This window comes from Cervus elaphus, chromosome X (genome assembly GCF_910594005.1).
Source record: "Cervus elaphus chromosome X, mCerEla1.1, whole genome shotgun sequence".
In the NCBI taxonomy this organism is placed as follows: Eukaryota; Metazoa; Chordata; class Mammalia; order Artiodactyla; family Cervidae; genus Cervus; species Cervus elaphus.
Genome location: NC_057848.1, coordinates 31,888,319 through 31,912,317, shown reverse-complemented (window position 1 = coordinate 31,912,317; position 23,999 = coordinate 31,888,319). Strand labels below are relative to the sequence as shown.

Genomic DNA, 23,999 nt, shown 5'->3' with positions numbered 1-23,999 from the left:
TTCCAGCTGTTTATGAACCAGGAAGGGGACTTTCACCAGATATCAACTCTGCCAGCACTTTGATTGTTTGACTTTCCAGCCTCCAAAACTGTGAAAAATAAATTTCTCACCCAGTCTACAGCATTTTGCTAGAGCAATCTGTTGGTAATTCACTATATTAATAGAAAGAGGGAGAACATACTATACAATCATCTCTCTAGAAGCAGAAAAAACTAAACAAAAATTCAATAGCCAATTCTGATGAAAATACACCGAAGTTGGGGAAAAGGTAACTTCTTTAACTCAATAAAGGACATCCTCAAAACTTAGAGCTAACACAGAGATTCTCAGCAATAGCATTATCAATATTTTGGCCTGGATGATTCTTTGTTTCACAGAGTAGGTGGGTGGTAGGTGCATTGTAGGATGCTTAGCATCGTCTCTTGCCTCTGTCTACTAGATGCCAATAACAGCCCCCAATCATGATGATCAAGAATGTCTCTAGATGTTGCCAACTGTTCTCTGTGGGCAAAGTTTCCCCACACATTGAGAAATACTGAACTACCATCACAATGATAACAGACTGAATGCTTTCCCCCAATAACAGAAACAAAGCAGGGATGATTGATCTTACCACTTTGCTCTCACTGCTTCTACTGAATATTGTACTGAATTCCTAGCCAAGAGAGCAAGGCAAAGCAAACAATACATAGGCATAGAGAATGGAAAGACAACATAATTGTGCCTACAGAAGATTCTTGAGAATCTATAAAAAGTACTAATATTGATAGAAATTATAAAACTGATATGCTGAAAAGTATAAGATATTGCTAAAAGAAATTAAGGAAGACCAAAAAATAAATACAGACTTGTATTAAAAAACTCAATATCATTAACGTCTACTGAACTATAGATGACATGCAATCCCAATCAAAATCCCAGCAGGTGAGGTATATGGAGTGCCAAAACTCTGGGAGGAAAAAAAGCAGGAGAGAGAGTTTCTTTGGGAACATTAGGACACTGAAAAGTGCCCATGTATACTAGAAAATTTTACAAACCAGGCCTATGCCCAGAGGAGGACTCATGCTCAGAAAAGACCTGAGAAAACCTTGAATTTTCACTCTAGCTGATCTCCAGGCACAGTGTAAGCAGGAAGTAAAAGCAAAGGCAGAGTTACACACGGCCTGGCTAAGTAGTGAAAAAGTGCTGCAATACACAACACACAGATAGGTATTAAGTTGGTACAAAAGTAATTGTGGTTTTGCATTGTTGAAATTTGCCATTTGATATTAGAATACATTCTTAAATAAATGCGGTTATGTTATACATCATTTTAATGCACATTTCTCACTTTGTTTTTTTGCTAATGACGTATTACTTGCTGTGTATTTTATATTTATTTTAGACTAGGGAAATGATATTAGACAAAAATCAAATTCAAGTGATTTTCTCAATTGAGTTCAAAATGGGTCATAAAGCAGTGGAGACAACTCACAACATCAACAAGGCATTTGGTCCAGGAACTGCTAATGAATGTACAGTGCAGTGATGGTTCAAGAAGTTTTGCAAAGGAGATGAGAGCCTTGACGATGAGGAGCATACTGGTTGGCCATTGGAAGTTGACGATGACCTATTAAGAGCCATCATCAAAGCTGAATCTCTTAAAATTACACAAGAAGTTGCCCAAGAACTCAATGTCAACCATTCTATGGTCATTCAGCATTTGAAGCAAATTGGAAAGGTGCAAAAGCTTGATAAGTGGGTGCCTCAGGAGCTGACCACAAATCAAAAAAGTTGTCATTTTGAAGTGTCATCTTCTCTTATTGTACACAACAATGAACCATTTCTCTATCAGACTGTGATGTACAATGAAAAAGTGGATTTTATATGACACCAGGTGATGACCAGTTTAATGGTTGGACTGAGAAGAAGCTCCAAAGCACTTCTCAAAGCAAAACCTGCACCAAAAAAAGTCATGGTCACTGTTTGGTGGTCAGCTGCCCATCTGTTCCACTACAGCTTTTTGAATCTCTGCAAAACCATTACATCTGAGAAGTATGCTCAGCAAACTGATGAGATGCACCGAATATTGCAACATCTTCAGCTGGCAAGAAAGGGCCCAATTCCTCTCCATGACAATGCCCGGCCACACATCATACAACCAATGCTTAAAAGTTGAACAAATAGGGCTGTGAAGTTTGCCTCATCCACCATATTCATCTAACCTCTCACCAACCGACTACCATTTCTTCAAGCATCTTGACGACTTTTTGCAGGGAAAACACTTCCATAACCAGCAGGAGGCAGAAAATGCTTTCCAAGAGTTCATTGAATTTATTTTTTTTTTTTTTAGAGTTCATTGAAATCTGAAGCATGGATTCTTATGCTACAGGAGTAAATAAACTTATTTCTGGTGGGCAAAAATTTGCTGATTATAATGGTTACTATTTTGATTAATAAAGATGTGTTTGAGTCTAGTTATACTGATTTAAAATTCACAGTCCAAAATAGCAATTACACTTGCACCAACCTAATATATACAGAGAACTTTCAGAATTTAAGCTGGATTTAGAAAAGGCAGAAGAACGAGAGATCAAATTGACAACACCCACTGTATCATAGAAAAAGCAAGAGAATTCCAGAAAAACATCAACTTCTGCTTCACTGACTACACTAAAGCCTTTGACTGTGTGGATCACAACAAACTGTGGAAAATTCTTAAAGAGATGGGAATACCAGACCACCTTACCTGCCTCCTGAGAAATTTATATGCAGATCAAGAAGCAAAAGTTAGAATTGGACATGGAACAAAGGACTGGTTCCAAAATTGGGAAAGGAGTATGTCAAGTCTGTATATTGTCACCCTGCTTATTTAACTTCTATGCAGAGTACATCATGAGAAATGATGGGCTGGATGAAACACAAGCTGGAATCAAGACTGCCAGGAGAAATATCAATAACCTCAGATATTCAGATGACACCACCCTTATGGCAGAAAGTGAAGAGGAACTAAAAGAAGAGAGTGATGAGTGAAAGAGGAGAGTGAAAAAGCTGGCTTAAAACTCAACATTCAAAAAACTAAGATCATGGCATCCAGTTCCATCAGTTCAGTTCAGTTCAGTCACTCAGTCATATCCGACTCTTTGCGACCCCATGAACCACAGCACTCCAGGCCTCCCTGTCCATCACCAACTCCTGGGGTCCACCCAAACCCATGTCCATCAAGCCGGTGATGCCATCCAACCATCTCATCCTCTGTCGTCCCCTTCTCCTCCTGCCCTCAATCTTTCCCAGCATCAGGGACTTTTCCAATGAGTCAGCTCTTAGCATCAGGTGGCAAGAGTATTGGAGTTTCAGCTTCAACATCAGTCCTTCCAATGAATACCCAGGACTGATCTTTAGGATGGACTGGTTGGATCTCCTTGCAGTCCAAGGGAATCTCAAGAGTCCAACACCACAGTTCATAAGCATCAAACTGAGTTCAGCACTCAGCTTTCTTTACAGTCCAACTCTCACATCCATACATGACCACTGGAAAAACCATAGCCTTGACTAGATGGACCTTTGTTGGCAAAGTAATGTCTCTGCTTTTTAATATGCTATCTAGGTTGGTCATAACTCTCCTTCCAAGGAGTAACCGTCTTTTAATTTCATGGCTACAATCACCATCTGCAGTGATTTTGGAGCCCAGAAAAATAAAGTCAGCCACGGTTTCCACTGTTTCCCCATCTCTTTGCCATGAAGTGATGCACTATGGGGAAACAATAGATGTCCTTATAGTCATAGCTATGGTTTTTTCCTATAGCCATGTATGGGTGTGAGAGTTGGACCATAAAGAAGGCTGAGCCACGAAGAATTGATGCTTTTGAACTGTGGTGTTGGAGAAGACTCTTGAGTCTCCCTTGGACTGCAAAGAGATCAAACCAGTAAATCCTCAAGGAAACCAACTCTGAATATTCATTGGAAGGACTGATGGTGAAGTTGAAGCTCCAATACTTTGGCCACCTGATGCAAAGAGCTGACTCATTAGAAAAGACCCTGATGCTGGGAAAGTTTGAGGGCAGGAGGAGAAGGTGACAACAGAGGACAAAATGGTTAGATGGCATCATTGACTCCATGGACATGAGTTTGAGCAAACTCTGGGAGATGGTGAAGGACAGAGAAGCCTGGCATGCTGCAGTCCATGGGGTCACAAAGAGTTGGACAGGACTGAGCAACTGAACAACAACAAATATATAGAGAAACAGAGAGATTTTTCTTCTCCCTCATCTTTTTTATTTAATTCTCTTCTCTCTTTTATTGATTCTTGGCATTCAAAGAAATATCTATCCAAACGTAACCTAAAGAAACACAAATTTCAGCACCACACATGACAAGGGATATGGTCTCTGCAAAAATAGATTTTAAAGTCTCCAAACAGATAACTGCAGCTTTCAACAATCAGCAGTAACAAACTCTGGCAGAGTTACCACATTAAATTATACAAATACCTAGTCTTAGCAACATTTTTGTTTGCATATATCCTCTCAGGCAAGGGAAGGAATAGCAAAATAAACATATTAGACAACATTAAACTAAAAAACTTTTGTACAATAAAGGAAACTATCAACTAACCAAAAAGGCCACCTATTGAATGGGAGAAGATAACGCTAAACAATACATCCAAAAAGGGGTTAATATCCAAAATATATAAAGAACTCAACTCAACAGCAAATAAGTAACCAACCCAACTGAAAAAATGGGCAGAGGATCTGTTTAGACATTTTTCCAAAGAAGGCACACAGACTGCCAACAAACATGTGAAAGGATGCTCAGCAACTATCTGTCAGGAAAATGCAAATCAAAGCCACAATGAAATATCACCTCACACATATCAGAATGGTTATCATCAAAAAGACAGGTGTTGGTGAGGATACGGAGGAAAAGGAATCCTTGTGAACTGCTGGAAGAATGTAAATTGGTGCACTCACTATGGAAAACAGTATAGAAATTCCTCAAAAGTTAAAAATAAAACTACTATATGACCCAGCGACTCCACTGCTGGGTACTTATCCCAAGAAAATAAAATATTACTTTGAAAAATATATGTTCCCCTCTTTTACTGCAGCATTATTTACAAGAGCCAAGATACGGAAGCAACCTAAGTGCCCAATGATAGATGAATGGATAAACAAGATGAATAAAGAAGACTATTACTCAGCCAAAAAAAAAAAAAAAACAAAAAAAACTGAAATCTTGTTACTTGTAACAACATGGATGGACCTAGAGAGTTTTATCCTAGTGAACTAAGTCAGAGGAAGACAAATACTATGTGATTTCACTTACATGTGGAATCTAAAAAACAAAACAAATGGGCAAATCTCACTAAACAGAAACATAGTCATAGATACAGAGAACAAATAGGTGGTTGCTGGAGGAGAGGGGATGGGGGGAAGAAAGAAATAGATGTGGGAGATTAAGAAGTATAAACTTCCAGTTGCAAAATAAATGAGTCAAGGTGTGAAATGTACACTGTGGAAAATATAGTCAATAACCATGAAATATCTTTATATGGTGACATATTATAACTAGATTTATACTGGTAATACTTTCAAAATGTATAGAAATACCAAATCACTATGTTGCATAATAAGAACTAACAGAGTGAAATAGGGCAATTATACTTCAAAAACAAACTTATGAAAAAACAGACCAGATTTGTGGCTACCATGGGTGGGGGATGCAGAGAGAATTGGATGACGGGAGTCAAAAGGGACAAACTTCCAATGAGAAGATAAATAAGTACTAGGAATCTAACGTGTGTGCATGCATGCCTGCTCAGTTGTGTCTGACTCTTTGCGACCCCATGAACTGTAGCCCACCAGGCTCCTCTGTCCATGGGATTTTCCAGGCAAGAATACTGGAATGGGTTGCCATTTCCTCCTCCGGGGGATCTTCCCAATCCAGGGATTGAAACCTCATCTCCTGTGGCTCTTGCATTCCCAAATGGATGCTTTACCACTGAGCCACTTGGGTAGCCCAGGAATATAATGTACAACATGATAAATATAACTAACACTGCTGTATGTTATATATGAAAAGTTGTTGAGACAGTAAATCCTAAGAGTTCTCATCACAAGGAAAAAAATGTTTTTCTAGTTCTTTAATTATGTATCCGTATGTGATGATGGATGTTCAGTAAGCTTATTGTGATAATCATTTCATGACATATAAAAGTCAAATCATTATACTGTACATCTTAAACATGTATGCCAATCTTAAACTGTATGCCAATTATATCTCAATAAAATTGGAAGAAAAAATTCAAATTCCATTTTCAACCAAATATTACAAAGCATACAAAGAAACAGGAAAGTATAGCCCATTCAAGAAAAAAAATTGACAGAAATCATCACTAAGGAAGTACAGACATTGGCCTTATTAGACAAAAACTTAAAGCAACTATTTTAAATATGCTCAAAGAGCAGAAGAAAACCATGGACCAAGAACTAAAGGAAACCACAAAAACAACGTGTAAACAAAAGAAAAATATCAACAAAATTTAAATAGTATAAAAAGGAACCAAATAGAAAATCTAGAGCTCAAAAGCACAATATCTGAAATGAAAACCTCATAAGAGTTCAACATCAGCTATTACCAAGCAGAAGAACCAATGAAAATCAAACATAATTAAAATTATCCCATCTGAATAACAGAAAGAAAAAGAAAGGAGGAAAAAAGAACAGAGCCTAAGGGACCTATGGAATACCTTCAAGCAAACCAACATATATATTCTGGAATACCAGAAGAGAGAGGAAAAGGCTAAGAAAGAATATTTGAAGAAGTTGTAGCTGAAAACTTTCAAAGTTTCATTATACATGAATTTATACATTCAAGAAGTTCAATAACTCCAGGTAGGGCAACCAAATCATCAAAACTATGGTACTGGCATAAGGATAAACAAATAGTCCATGGAATAGAATTAAATGCCCAGAAATCAATCTATATGGTGAACTGATTTTTCAGAAGGGTTCCCCCAACCATTTAATGGGAAAGGATAGTCTCTCCAACAAATAGTGCTGGGACAACTGGATATCCACACATGAAAGAATGAAGCTGGACCACTACCTCATGTCATTTACAAAAAACTAATTAAAAATGGATCAATGACTAAAATATAAAATTTAAAGTCATGAAACTCCAGTAATAAAACAGAAATAAATCCTCATGACCGTGGATTTGGCAATGGAGTCTTAGATATGACACCAAAAGTGTGAGTAACAAAACAAAAAAGATACACTGGAGTTCATGAAAAAATTTTTAATTGTGCATAAAATCATATTAAGAAAGTTAAAAGACAATTTAAAGAATGAGAGAAGATATTTGAAGTCATGTATTCATCTAGTACCCAGAATGTATACAGAACTCTCACAACCCAACAACAAAAAGACAAATAGCCCAATTATAAAACAGGCAAAAGCCTTAAGTAGACATTTTCCAAAGATAACAGGTGGCAAACAGGCACATGAAAAGATTCTCAACATCATTAGTCAGTAAAAAAAAAAAAAATGCAAATAAAAACCACAATGAAGAATTACTTCATTAACAAACTAGAATGGCAATAACAATAAAACAGAAAATAACAAGTGTTGAAAGGATATGGAGAAATTGGAATGCTAGCGCACTACCAGTAGGAAAATAGTTTGATTATTCTTCAAAAACTTAAAGACAGAATTACCATATAGCCAGTAATTCTACTCTAGGTACATACTCCAAAGGATTGAAAACAGGTACTCAAACAAATACATTTACATACATGTTCATAACAGCATTATTCATAACTGTCAAAAGATAAACTACCCAAATGTCCATCAATGGATGAGTGGACAAACAAAATGTATGATTCCATTTGGTTGAAATATCCAGAATAGGTAAATTCAGAGACAGAATGCAGATTGGTGGCTTCCAGGGTCTGGAGGAAGGGTGGAAATGGGGAGGAACTGCTTACTGGGTATAAGGTTTTATTTTGGAGTAATAAAAAGGTTTGGAAGTAGACAGAGGTGGTGGTTGCACAACATGGTTAAATGTACTAAATACCACTGAATACCAGTGAATTGTTCACTGGAAAATAATTTTTCTATATACTGCTGGTAAGAATGTAAAATAGTAAAATCACTTTGACAAATATTTGGGCAGTTTCTTATAAAGTTAAATACATTATACACTCCATTCTTTTGCCTTAACCTGAGAGAAATGAAAATTATGTGTACAAGATGAGTATATACAAATATTCACAGAAAAAGATATCAGAGTATAGGAACAGGACAAGATTTTACTGGGAAGGGACACAAGTGAACTTCTTGGGGTGATGAAACTATCTAGTATCTTGATTGTTGATACTGGATAGTTTGAGGGTATATTGTTGAGGGTGTATACATTCTTCAAAATTCATTAAACTGTGCACTTAAAATGGATGCAGTTTCCTGCATTGAAACTATACTTCAATAAAGGTGACTATTGAAAAATACAAGGGAGGGAGCCTGAATTGGGACTTGGACCTCTTCAGTAAGATTTCCAAAGGCAACTCCCATGAGGGACGCTTCTTTGAGGTCCCTGTTTGCGCCAAGGAATGCGGAGGCAAAACATTGTTGGAATAGCTAAGTTATTCACTTGTTCCCATAAATTTACTAAATGGTATGCTGTATTTCCTGAGCTATTTAAAGTATTTATTTAAATTTCCTTCAGGTGAGAAGGACCCTCAAAATAAGCTTAGGTGTAACAAATTTACATATTATGTGACATACATGCAGGCAGACATGCATATCCATACTATAACTATCTAAATATTTAGTTTCAACCAAATACATCATTTAGTAATTAAAAACCTTGGGAAGCTTCCCAGGAAATTAAAGCGAGCTAAGAAGTTTTAATAGTTTTTCTCTATGGCTGCAGATAAACTTGTTTTCTTATTTATATGCTAGTTTTAATTTAGTCTTTACAATTACTTTCACATCCCCATTTTCCTGTCTGTTTTGGACCATTTCCTCTCTAGTCAGACAACACTATGTAAGAAATTATATGCTTTTAATATATCAAATATTGGTATATGTGAACTTAACTGGTATAATATCTAGCCAATATCTCCAGAAATAAACTGAAACAGTGTTTCTATGGCATTTTTTCCACTTCATGGTAGAGACCAGAGATGGGAATCAAGAAAGAAAATAAATTACTAGGCCTAAAGAAAGGCAATTAGATTTCACTAAATTATATTGAAAGAATCTACAGATCCTGCAGGAAAATTATGGTTATCATTTATTGAACACTTACTATATGCTAAGAATTAAGATATTTTAGGCCAATAATATCAGCATAATTAGTAGGTGGAAGAGTCATGACTTAAACCAAGCCTGATGTCAATGTCCATGCTGTAAACTAAACCATTACACTATACTACACTATGATAACTTTAGAACCAGTCATTGCAGGGATATGTACTGCCACAATAAAGAAGAATCTGTCCTACCTACCGCAAAACACCAAAATTCTAAGGCTGTCCACCATTCTAATTCCTGACCCTTTTCTGCTCAGGATAAACTCTCTGTGCAGTCTCTCTGTAACCCAGTTCTACAGAAGAAAAAAACAAACTTCCAAATCCTGCTCTTTCCAATAATTTCCTGTGATAAAGTGAAACACTAAAGCAACAATGTGGAGAAGGAGAATGTACCTCCCACACTACATGCTGACTGCCCCTTAAAGGAATGACTAAGAAACGTGCAGAATCCTAAAATAAGATGGATACAACATGCCTAATGGGATGCCACTCTCCTTTTTTCCAGTCGCATTCACTTACATCATCTTCTAGACAGACTCAAAAAATGTACCTTCCCGTCAGCAACATAAACTCTAATAAAAGTATATCTCTCTACCACAATACCCTATCTTGGCTATGAAGACAACTCTCAAACACTCACTGAGGCTCCACTCTCAGCCTCACTGAGGCTAACATGATTTTGTTTTTCAGGGAAATAAAATGGGGTGGAGATTAGAGCAGCAACAGGTAATATAATCTAATTATTTTCAACCAATACTGGGAAACAGCATAAACTAGTTAAAATGTTTTATTAAGGCTTTGGAATAAATTATAGAACTTGTAAGTAATTAAAAACTAAGATATCTTCTTGAAGTGTTTTGTTTATTAGAGATTTACTACATGTTTCACAAATCTTGGATACTCCTAATTCATCCAGAACACTCAAAACATAAAGTTTAAAAGTCTTCCTTTTTTTTTTTTACCAAAAGGGAATTTCTATTTTATCACAACTTTTGTGTCAATTAAAGATTTTGGATACATTCATAAGACCTTAAAATAATATCACAGGATTCACACATACATTACATATTTTGCTCCAAATATATGTCAAAAGGTTGAATCCAGCATTCAAAATCACTCTTTTTAGTGTTGGGAAGGTGTTTGGCACTCAGTGGGGGAAAAAGATGAGAATACACATTACATTTTATATGAAAGAGTACATACAAATTAAAGAAGACTGGTCCCCATTTGTGGCCAATGATAGAATTACTACTGGCATTAGATTATTCTGGCAGACTCTGAAATTCTTTACTTGAAAAAAGAAACCACCACTTGAGTTCTACTTTTTTAAAAAGGTAAGTAAAGGAAAACTCTAAAATTTACCTGAAATGTTTATTAAAATAATAAATTCCTGTTTTAGCTTTTCATTAACTCACCTAGCTAGAGGTGGCAAGAATACACAGAACTATACAAAATAGATCTTCAGACCCAGATAACCACGATGGTGTGATCACTCACCTAGAGCCCGACATCCTGGAATGTGAAGTCAAGTGGGCCTTAGGAAGCATCACTACGAACAGAGCTAGGGGAGGTGATGGAATTCCAGCTGAACTATTTCAAATCCTCAAAGATGATGGGTGCTGTGAAAGTGCTGCACTCAATATGCCAGCAAATTTGGAAAACTCAGCAGTGGCCACAGGACTGGAAAAGGTCAGTTTTCATTCCAATCCCAAAGAAAGGCAAGGCCAAAGAATGTTCACACTACCGCACAACTGCACTCATCTAACATGCTAGTAAAGCAATGCTCAAAATTCTCCAAGCCAGGCTTCAACAATACATGAACCACGAACTTCCAGATGTTCAATCTGGATTTAGAAAAGGCAGAGGAACCAGAGACCAAATTGCCAACATCCATTGGATCAGAGAAAAAGAGAGTGAGAAAAACATCTACTTCTGCTTTACTGACTACACCAACGCCTTTGACTGTGTGGATCACAACAAGCTGTGGAAAATTCTTAGAGAGACTGGAATACCAGACCACCTGACCTGCCTCCTAAGAAACCTGTATGCAGGTCAATAAGCAACAGTTAGAACTGGACATGGAACAACAAACTTGTTCCAAATCGGGAAAGGTGTACGTCAATGCTGTATATTGTCACCCTGCTTATTTAACTTCTACGCAGAGTACATCATGAGAAATGCCAGGCTGGATGAAACACAAGCTGAATCAAGATTTCTGGGAGAAATAACAATAACCTCAGATATGCAGATGACACCACCATTATGGCAGGAAATGAAGAAAAACTAAAGAGCCTCTTGATAAAAGTGAAAGAGGAGAGTAAAAAAGTCGGCTTAAAAAAAAAAAAGAAAACTAAGATCATCACTTAAAAACCAGTCCCATCACTTCATGGCAAACAGATGGGGAAACAATGGAAACAGTGACAGACTTTATTTTCTTGGGATCCAAAATCACTGCAGATGGTGACTGCAGCCATGCAATTAAAAGACGCTTGCTCCTTGGAAGAAAAGCTATGACCAACCTAAACAGCATATTAAAAAGCAGAAACATTACTTTGCCAACAAAGGTCCAACTAGACAAAGCTATGGTTTTTCCAGTAGTCATGTATGGATGTGAGAGTTGGACTATAAAGAAAGCTGAGCACCAAAGAATTGATGCTTTTGAACTGTGGTGTTGGAGAAGACTCTTGAGAGTCTCTTGGACTGCAAGGAGATCCAACCAGTCCATCCTAAAGGAAATCAGTCCTGAATATTCATTGGAAGGACTGATGCTAAAGCTGAAACTTCAATACTTTGGCCACCTATGTGAAGAGCTGACTCATTTGATAAGACCCTGATACTAGGAAAGACTGAAGGTGGGAGGAGAAGGGGACAAGGATGAGATGGTTGGATGGCATCACCGACTCAATGGACATGAGTTTGAGGAAGCTCCAGGAGTTGGTGATGGACAGGGAAGCCAGGCGTGCTGCAGTCTATGGGGTCACAAAGAGTCAGACACAATGAGTGACTGAATGAACTGAGCCTTGTTTTCTTTTAACAGGAATAATGGCATAGGGACTTCCCTGGCAGTTCAGTGCTTAAGACCCTACACTCCCAATGCAGATGGCACAGGTTCAATTCCTGGTTGGGGAACTAAGATCCAGCAAGCTAGTATTCAATATTTTTAAAATGTGTTTATTGTAAAAGTAATAAACATTTACTATAAGTAACTAGGGCTTCCCAGGTGGCTCAGTGGTAAAGAATTCGCTTGCCAGTGCAGGAGATGAGGGTTTGATCCCTGGTCTGGGAAAATCTCCTGGAGAGGGAAATGGCAACCCACTCCAATATTCTTGCCTGAAGAAATCCATGGATAGAGGAGCCTGGCAGGCTACTGTCCATGGGGTCACAAAGTGTTGGATATGATTTAGCGGCTGAAGAACAACACCGATTACTGAAAAAATAGACAAAGAAAAACAAAAAAATAAGGACCTAATCTCTCCATCATCTTCCAAATATTTTTTCTACATTTAATTTTGGATAAACATTTATCATAGAGACATCCTTTATTAATATATAAATTTCATGTTTAGACATGCATTTTTAACGACAATGGTAGGAAAAGGATATGAAACTTTATGCCTTATTCTACCCAAAATGAACCAAGTTAATGTTCCTATGAGTACACATTTCCATTAACTGTGATTTAATGAGAACGTATGTCTACACCCTTGTAATCCATAATAATTTCTGATTTTATTAATGATTAAACCTATTACAATCTTTACAGAACTTTTAACTATTATGAAGAATACAGATGAAAAAATAGATACATAAGCAGAACTAAGAAAACATTATCATCATTGTTCAGTCACATAGTCATGTCTCTGCGACCCCAGGGACTGCAGCATGCCAGGCTTCCCTGTCCTTCACCACCTCCTGGAGTTTGTTCAAACTCATGTCCATTGAGTCAGTGATGCCATTCAACCACCTCACCCTCTGTCGTCCCCTTCTCCTCCTGCCTTCAATCTCTTCCAGCATCAGGGTCTTTTCTAATGAGGCCACTCTTCACATCGGGTGGCCAAAGTATTGGAGCCTCAGCTTCAGCATCAGTCCTTTCAATGAATAGTCAGGGTTGATTTCCTTTAGGATTGACGAGTTTGATCTTCTTGCTGTCCAAGGGATTCTTAAGAGTCTTCTCCAACACCATAGTTTGAAAGCTTCAGTTCTTCAGCACTCAGCCTTCTTTATGATCCAGCTCTCACATCTGTACATGACTACCAGGAAAACCATAGCTTTGACTATACCTCTGATATAGCTTTGTCTGCAAAGTGACATCTCTGCTTTTAATATGTTGTCTAGGTTGGTCACAGCTTTTCTTTCAAGGAGCAAGTGTCTTTTAATTTCATGGCTGCAGTCACCTTTGCAGTCGTTTTGGAGCTCAAGAAAATAAAGTCTGTCACTGTTTCCATTGTTTCCCCATCTATTTGCTGTCAAGTGATGGGACTGGATGCCACGATCTTAGTTTTTTGAATGTTGAGTTTTAAGCCAGCTCTTTCACCTTCATCAAGAGGCTCTTTAGTTCCTCTTCTCTTTCTGCCATAAGGGTGGTGTCATCTTCAAATATGAGGTTATTGGTATTTCTCCTGGCAATCTTGATTCCAGCTTGTGCTTTATCCAGCCTGGCATTTCTCATTATGTACTCTGCATATAAGTTAAATAAGTAGGGTGACAATATACAGCCTTGACACACTCCTTTCCTAATTCTGAACCAGTCCATTGTTCCATATCCGGTTCTGATTGTTCCTTCTTGACCTGCATACAGGTTTCTCAGGAGGCAGGCAAGGTGGCTTCATATTCTCATCTCTTTTAAAAATTTTTTATAGTGTGATATCATCCAAACAGTTGAAGGCTTTAGTGTAGTCAAAGAAGCAGAAGTAGATGTTTTCCTAGAATTCTCTTGCTTTTCCTATGATCCAATGGATGTTAGTTAGCAATTTGAACTCTGGTTCCTCTGCCTTTTCTAAATCCAGCTTGTACATCTGGAAATTCTCAGTTCACATACTGTTGAAGCCAAAGCTTGAAGGATTTTGAGCATTACCTTGCTAGCATGCGAAATGAGTGCAATTGTGCAGTAGTTTGAACATTCTTTGGCATTGCACTTCTTTGGAATTGGAATGAAAACTGACCTTTTCCAGTCCTGTGAACACCACTGAGTTTTTCATATTTGCTGGCATATTGAGTGTAGCACTTTCACAGCATTATAACCTGAAATAATTTAATCCTTCTTGCATTGAATATTTTCAGTTTTTTAAAAATAAATTAGGACCTGATTCTAAAATAAAGCTGAGTGGTATTTCCCTGATGGTCCAGTGAATAGCCTCTGCACTTCATTCAGGAGGCACAGGTTTGATCTCCAGTTGGGAAATTAAGATTCCACATAGCAAAGCAAAAGACAAAAAACAAAACAAAACAACCCACAACAACGAAGCCTGAGTAACATAATGTTTATAATGCCTCATGGAAATGAGAAAGACCTGATTTTGGACTCACCTATTTTTTTAGCATATTGTTAATTTCAAATTATAATGATTTAACCATCTGAAGAAAAATGATGCTTCTCTTTCCCTATCTGGGAATCATGGAGTGGAGGAAAAATGAGGTCATGGGTTTGAAAATCTACTAGGATACAGATAAGTTTATAAACTCATGTCTTAAATATAACAGTTGTCAATCTGCAAATTCAAATGTGTCATTCAAATTAGTCAGGAAAACAAATGTAAGTCCCTGAAGATGAATCTCTTTCTCTGCCTCTAAGAAAGGTGACCTTTCTCAGTTTAATCTCATTTGTTATTTTACAACATTAGTTTGTAGTTTTTTCCATTATGCATTATATACAAATGAAGGCATGAAGGCTGTGATAAGGTATAATAAGCTTGTGCTGTAACAACAACAAAAATTCTTGACTCCAACTGTGGAGAAAAATGAAATGCCTAAATAGGCTGCAAAAGATAAGCAAGCAAATAGAATTGAGAGGACTAACAGCTAAGCATGCATTTATTCACTATGAACTATAAATTGAGTACATTCACTCTGAAGTAAAGAAAATTAAAAAAAAAAAATCCAGGAATTCAACTGACTATAAGAACTAAAAAAAGTTATTATTTTTCTTTTTTTTTCATTTATTTTTATTAGTTGGAGGCTTCTTCTTTCAAAATGTATTTAGTATCTTTAAGGAGGAAAATGGGGTAGGGGGAATCTAGGGAGATGAATCTTGCCCGACAGTAAAAACTTTCAACATACCATACCTTAAGAAAATGTATAGCTTACTTTGAAACAAAACAATGAAAATTAACGTGACCTTAAAACTATAGAAGGCTGGCTCATTTATAGCCAGCTATGAAAAGTACTCAGAAGGGATACTAAAGCTTAAACAAATGCTTCATATTTTAGAAGGCTTCCTGAAATTAAATCATACTAATGCCAAATAAGGCCATTTCCTACAGGGTCACTGTTCAAGCATTTCTCCTAGGAAGTCAAAATGAAGGAAAGTTAGAGTATTCCTCATCTCAAAATAAACTTAACTATATGTTTTTCTAAAATATTTTTATCGGTTACCAAATCTTAGACCTACATATAGCTTGTTTCATACACTGTTGTTTTCTCAGCTTTCCCAGTGGTTCAGATGGTAAAGAATCTGCCTACAATGTGGGAGACCTGGGTTCGATCCCTAGGTTGGGAAGATTCCCCTGGAGAAGCAAAAGGCTACCACTCCAGTATTCTGGTCTGGAGAATTTCATGGTTGTTGTTTAGTCCCTAAGTGGTGTACAACTCTTTGTGACCCCATGGACTGTAACCCACCAGGCTCCCCTGTCCATGTGATTTTCCAGGCAAGAATACTAGAGTGGGTTGCCATTTCCTTCTCCAAGGGATCTTTCTGACCCAGGGATCAAACTCGCCTCACCTGTGTCTCCTGCACTGGCAGGCAGATTCTTTACCAGTAGGCCACCTAGGAAGTGTCTGCTATTAGCTTAAAAGTAGACATATATATGGAGGAACTTTAATTAGAGTCCAAAAATAGATATTTGTAGGGAAAAAGCAAATTAGCCAAGATGGGGATGGTCAGGCTCTCTTGCCTCACAGCCTCTTGCTCTTGCCCCACATTTTGTAAATAATGATTATGGAACAGTTGAGATCACTTATAGCACTGAATATACACATCATGAGGTACTTGCTTGGCCAGAGGCTACTTTTGTTCTGTAAGCAAATATAAGCTCCACCTGGAAAGTCCTGGTGTGTGTGTGTGTGTGTGTGTGTGTGTGTAGATGTGTTGTGTTATGTCATGTCATGTCACAGTGTGTGTGTGTGTGTGTGTGTTGAGATGTGTTGTGTTATGTCATGTCATGCCACGACAGCTGCTGCACTAGCCAGGAAAGAATAAATGTGTCTGCAATTCCTATGGCTTCTGGCATTTTCTTTCAGCCTCTTAGCTCGCACCTTGCCTACCATGGGGTTCAGCGAACAGTGAGCACAGTGAGATATAGCAAGACAATATTCAACAAAAGCACCAAAGTAATTAAATGAGGAAGGGAACATTTTTTCAAAAAATTGTGCTGGAAAAAAAAATTATGCTGGAACTAGTTAAACACATGGGGAGAAAAAACCCTTACTAAATACCACACATGAACAACTAAATGTGTAAAAAGAAGCACTTTTAGAAGCAAACATGGAAGAAAATCTTGGTGAGTTTGGTGTACTTAAAGATTTCTTAAAAAGAACACAGAAAGCCATAAACATAAAAAGGAGATAAACTGTGTCAAAATTTAACTTTTATTCTCTGAATATACCAGCTAAAAAAATTTAAAAAAGACACCAAATGGGTGAACATATTCACAAAACTTGTATATGTCAAACAAAGATGTTGGATCCAAAATATATAGGAGCTCTTACCCCTCAAGTGTAAGGAAAGAAATAAAAAAGAAATGGCCTACTGATAGACACCATATGGATAAATGTCAAATGTATTACATTAAGAGAAAAAAGCTAAACTCAATAGGTTACATACTGAATGATTCAATCTATAATAAATACATTATGAAAAAGATATAAAATTATAGAATCAGAAAATAACCAGGAACTCTGGGTAAGTGGAGGGGCTAATCATAAAGGAGCAGCATTAGGAAATACCGTGAGGTGATGGAACTGTTATGAATCTTGTTTATGGCAGTGGTTACAAGATTGTATGCTTTTATCAAAGCTCACAGACCATACATCATGGACAGTAAATTTTACTGAATATAAATTTTAAAAAGAGAACTATAAGAAAACTTACAAGGAGACAGCAATAATCAGACATCAAAACAGCTAAAATTTAAAAAGAGTTACAGTAGTAAATGCAGGCTAAAGTGAGGGACAACTAGAATTTTTATACATTGGTGGAATGTACAGTAGTGCAACCACTTTAAGAACAATTTGGCACTTTCTTATAAAATTTAAAATAGCCTTATGATACAATCCAGCAATTCCAGTTCTTGATATTTACCCAAGAAAAATGAAAGTATGTTCACATAAAAACTTGTTCACAACATTCATAGCAAAACAAGTAGGGGAAAACTCTGAAGACAATTTTCTTCATCTGACACAGTATTCAGCACATTTTCACTCACAGCATTTCTCCTCTTCCTCCCCTAGGTCTCTAGGTCTCTAAAACTGCAGGAGCTTTTTGCTTGAGGCTCCTTCATCAGTGGGATGACCTAACCCCCAAGTCTGTACTGATCTGTCAGACCTGCAGTCACTGCATGGAGAAAAATGTAAATGGGAGGGAAGGCAAGTTGGCATTTTCCATGATTTAGTCTCTTGCTTATCAATCATAGTAAGCAATTAAAGGGGTGTTATTTTCATTCTGGCTTGCTTGTTTTAATTGGCTACTAAGACACCTAGCAACCCAGATGAATTCCTGACAATATGATCATTGAAACAGGTACAAATTATTTCTGATGAAATTTAACATCAATTTTTAATGTCAGCAAACAAGAATGGAAAAGGAGTTCCTCAATCTGCTACTGTGTAAAACTTAAAGGTAATATAAGAGCAAAACATTGAATATATTCCCCAAAAGACAGAGTGCAAAAAAAAAATGGATGTTTTCTCTAACACTAAACTTACACTGAAAGTCCTAGCCAGTATAATAAGACAGAGAGCAGAAAAAAGCATTCAGATTGAAAAGGTGAAAAGGAAAAAATATAACTCAAGAGATATTGAGATGATACGATATCTCAAAGATATTTGCAGATAATATGATTATGTACATGAAAAATACAAAGTTAACTACTAGAACCTAATGAATAATTTTAGCAATGCTGTTCTGTATCCTGAATGACTGCACTTACTATTGTATGCACCTGTCAAAACTCACAGAAGTGTGCCTAAATGGGTATATTCTATAATATATAAATCATGCCCTAAAAAAACCCAGTAATATCTTGGGATAAAAAGATCAATATAAAAATGAATGTCTATATCTTGGCAACAACTAAAAATAAAATTTTTAAATTATACCATTTACTATACAATCATATGCATAGGAAGAAATAACAAATACTGAGCATGACATCTATGATGAAGGTAATTAAACAATATCCAAATTAATGGAGAAACATACCATATTCACAGATTGGAAAACTCAATACTTTTAGTATTTCACTTGTTCCTAAACTGGTCCTTAGAATTACCGCTATCCTTACCAAAATCTCAAATGGCTTTTTAGTAAAAATTGACAAGATGAATCTAAAAATTATATGGCATAATTATTCAAGACAATAATCAAGACAATCATGAAGTACAAAAAATTTGAAGGATTTATACTACAAAATTAAAAGTATTATATTGGCCACCTGATGTTAAGAGTCGATTCACTGGAAAAGACCCTGACTGAAGGCAGGAAAAGGGGACAACAGAGGATGAGATGGTTGGATGGCAACATTGACTTAATGGACATGAGTTTGAGCAAATTCCAGGAGATGGTGAAGGACAGGGAAGCCAAGCATGCTGCAGTCCATGGGGTCACAAAGAGCTGGACACGACTGAGTGACTGAACAACAAATAATGTCAAGATAATGAAGAAAGCATAATACTGGAATAAGGATAGACAAGCAGATCAACAGACCAGACTAATAAATTCTGACCTATACATTCAATTGATTTTCAATAAAGCCATCAAACCAAACCAATGAAAAAGGAATTACTTTTCAATATAAGGTACTGAAACAACTGGTAATCTATGTAGAAAAAATGGTCCTAAAGACAAAATCTGAAGTTATAAATATTCTGGAAGAAAACATGATAAATAACTTTGCAATCTTGGAGTTTAAGTTTTAATAAATGACATAAAAGTCACTGAGAGGAAAGGGGCAAGATGGAGCTTGGAGTAATGGAAATTTCTGTATCTTGACCTGGATAGTGGTTACCAAAGTTTATACAATTTAAAAAAAAAATTAGCTGTTCACCTAAGATCAGTGCATGTCACTTTATGTAAATTACACTTCAACAAAATAACTGTTAAAATGCAAAAATTAAAATGTTCATAGAGCCTTTACCTGTAATAGCCACAAACCGTAAACAACCCAAATACCCATCAACAAGCGAACCAAAAAACAAAGTGTGGTATATCTACACAATGGAATACTACTCAAGAAGAAAATAATGAACTATGGATACACACTACAATGTGGATAAATGTGAAATGATGAGAAAAAAAGATACAAAATGAAGAAAGTGTACATACCATATGACTCCATTTATATAACTGAAATGCTGAGAAACAAAGACACAAAACAAAGAAAGTGTGCATACCATATGACTCCACTTATTTAACTCTAGAAAATGAAATTAATGTATAGAAAGCAGATCAGCGGTTACCTGTTGATGTAGAAAGGGAGAGAGGAACTATTCAAGAGGATGAAAATCTTTTGGAGTGACTTATATGTTCATTATTTTTAATGTACTGATGGTTTCACAAGTGTGTATATAATTGTACACTTTAAATTGTATACTTTATATATGTGCAGTTTATTTTATGCCAATTATACCTTAGAATTACTTAAAATTATAGAGACAAGGATTGGAGCTCAAAAAATTTCCTTCTAACAACCAGAACAACAGAAGTTGAGTTGAATAAGACTTTGTGGGTATTGCCAACAAAATAGTATCTGCCCTCTATTCAGGTACTTTTAGTAATGGGGCATTCCTGTTACTAAATACCTTAACAGTTAGAAAATAACTGATATCAAGAGTTCCTATAAATTGACATCATTGATTCCAGTTCTTCCCTCTTGGCAAATATATCTACCCTTCACTGAAATTCAAACTTCATTCAACAACTAGCTACTGAGAATCAACTACATACAAGGAAACAGGCTATACACTGTGGTGAATACAAAGATACATAAGACAAGAACTTTGGTTTTATGAGTTTTCCAATTTGATACCTAAAAATAACTAACTATAGTTCATTGCCTTTCTTCATCAGTGTCTCTTCTGCTGTGGTTTGTAATAGTAAGAATGTTTCTGAATTGTCAATTACACTGAACTTTGTAGGAAAGATACAAGTACAATCAGTACATTTCCTATTTGATATTTTATCTCCATCTACTAGGATGAATAAAATTACAAAATCATATCACCAATCCATAAGCCAATGTGGTACACTGGAAAAAGGACTAGAATAATATTACTTCTCTGCCTCTGCAACTGACAAGCAGCATCTTCCATCAACCACTTCACTTTCCTATAAAATGATAGAGTTGGTCTCTGGAGAGAGGTGGTTTTCAAACTTTTCAAGATCCTTTTTTTAAAAAAATAATTTATTATTTAGCTGCACTAGGTCTTAGTTGTGGCAAGGGGGATCTTTAGTTGCAGCATGCAGATTTGTTAATTGCAGCATGTGAACTCTTAGTTGTAGCATGTGGGATCTAGTTCCCCCACCACGCGTCAAACCTGGGCCTCCTACATTGAGAACTTGGAGTCTTAGCCATTGGACCACCAGGGAAGTCCCTTTAAGACCTTTTTACTCTCTTAAAAATCACTGAAGGACCCCAGAGTTTTTATGTGCATTAATATCTATCAATATGTACCATATAAAACAGTAATAATTAAAATATTTATTCATTTAAAAGCAATAATGAACTTATTACAAGTTAACATGTATTATGCATTTTCATGAAAACGATCAATAGTTATATTTTCCAAAACAAAGGAAGTGAGAAGAGGGACTGTTTTACATATTTTTTTGCAAATCTCCTTAATGTCTGCCTTGATAGAAGACAGCTGGATCTTTATATCTGCTTCTGCACTCACTCTTCTGCAATATGTTATTTTGGTTGGAACAGTTGGATCTTCATATCTGTTTCTGCATTTGCTCTGTTGCAATATGTTGTTTTGATTGAAATATATGAAGAAAATCTGGCTTCATGCAGTTATATACTTGGAAAATTAAGTATTTTAATACCCTCTTAAGATAACTGTGGGTATTCTTTGATGTTATGCCAAAGTTCTGCAAGTGGTAGACTCTTTTAGATAAGTTGCAACATAGAATCTGATATCTATTTACTTCTGTACTTGATTACATTAAAACTGATTGACCTATCTTGTCTTTCAATTGATCTTTTAGCCATGCATGATTTTGTAACATCAGGCACTAGTCATTTGGAAGATATTTGGAAGATATTCGTTCACTGGGATTTGCAGAACTTCCAACTGTTAACAGATTTTACTACCTAATATCAAAAAAATCATACACATTAATATAATTACCAATCTCATTAGAAAAGACTGAGTTTTGGGAAACTGTCAAGCCCATATTCAAGATTCAAGATTTCTAAAATTCTAATACTTGAAAAGTTCAAATTTTTTCACTGGCAACAAATACGGCCAGTTGCTTTCCTTCAAACGACAGACTCATTTTGCTCATTTTCAAGAAAATTCCTGCCAAATCCTCAAGCCTGAATAACCATAGTTTGTCTCACTTGTTCTTTTTTTTGCGGGGCTGCAATGGGTCTTCATTGCTATGAGTAGATTTTCTCCAGTAACGGCGAGCGGTGGCTACTCTTTGTTGCAGTGTGTAGTTTTCTAATTGCGGTGGCTTCTCTTGTTGTGGACAATGGGCTCTAGGCACATGGGTTTCAGTAGTTTCAGCACACAGGCTCAGTAGTTGAGGCTCCCGGGCTTTAGAGCATGGGCTTAGTAATTGTGGTGCACGAGCTTAGTTGCTCTGCAGCATGTAGGATCTTCCTGTACCAGGGATCGAACCCATGTCCCCTGCACTGGCAGGAGGATTCTTAACTACTGGACCACCAGGGAAGTCTTCAGTTGTTCCTTCAAGTAAAAATCTGTTCCATGCAAAAACCAGCTAAGTCAGGCCATAATTCACACAATTGCACAAGTGCTATTTTTAGCAACAATGATATTATTTCAGCATACAGAAGTGTTTTCTGTATAATCCCCATTTTGTCATACAGAAATTTAAAAATATCTATACTTAATGGACAAGATTTAATTTAAAAAATCAATGCTACATTGAGGACACTGTTAAATAAAATTGGCTTTTTATCCTCCAAGACTATGAAGAATGCAACTACTGGGACAATTTGTTATACTACAGTGTCTTACCCATCATCAGAGCAAATATCAACACAGTGAAAAAGGCAAAACAGTCTTCAAATTACTGTTCAAATAGTCCTCACGTTCCTCCTGATAGGATCTTAGGAATCTCAAGTGTCCACAGACCATACTTTGAGAATCACTGACCAAAAGGTCCCTAATATCCCTTCAACACTAAAATATCTATTGTTATGTAAATAGCCAACATCTTTCATTTGCATAACTCTATAAAATGTTAGTTTTCCTATTAAGAAATATATCTTACATTTAACATATACATCAAATTGTTACATATCTTTTAGTGAATTGATCCTGATGACAAACTCATGAGGTTATAAAACAGGAACTGTTTCCTCCTTCCTAAAAGCATAGTGATTTTATTCAAATTTTCCCACTCTCTGGCTTTTCAAGGCAGCAATGTGATCTGGTGTGGGGCAGGGGTGATGGGAAAGGTGGGGGTTGTAAGTCACTTGTCTAACTACCTTTATGGTTCTATTCTGCTTGCCAATGTACTGGTGTAACCATATACATGTAACGCAGTTCAAACCAATCCGATGTAAGGGTGAAGGTGTGGGACTCCTGAGAAAATTTTCATTGTTGATTAAAAGGAACACAAAAGAACAGTTCATACTCTTCTTCTATTGGGCATTGTGGCATCTACACGTGATCCCTGGAACTGCAGCAGCAATCTTGCAAGTATGAGGGGCACTAATCTGAGACAGTAAACTGATAGGCAGGGCATGGCAGAGCAGCAAGTGGAAAGAGCCAGGGTCACTATTTGACTGAATTAATTAACCTTAGAGGTACTCTACCTCCAAACTTCTTGTTATGTGAGCTAAAAGTTTTCTCTGCTGTTAAGGCAGTTCAATCAGTTTTCTACTACTTGCAACAGAAAACAACCTATCTGATACAAACAGGTACAATTATGCCTTTCACATACAGAAATGTTTCACTACATCAATTAGATTATGGACAAAGAAGGACTCTCCTTCTTTAGCAAAGTCCTAGAGAGGTCAAAACACAGAATACACAAAACAATTTTTCACTAGTGTCCCACTCTTTTTATTTATTGGAGGAT

At 36.6% G+C, this 23,999-nt stretch overlaps 1 protein-coding gene and 1 pseudogene across 5 annotated transcripts in view; one reads left to right on the top strand and one right to left on the bottom strand.

Annotated features, from left to right (window-relative positions):
- Nucleotides 1-23,999, bottom strand: part of COL4A5 (collagen type IV alpha 5 chain) — a 236,308-nt gene that overhangs the window by 204,171 nt on the left and 8,138 nt on the right. The window lies entirely within an intron of this gene.
- On the top strand, nucleotides 1,394-2,436 carry LOC122689784 (annotated as a pseudogene).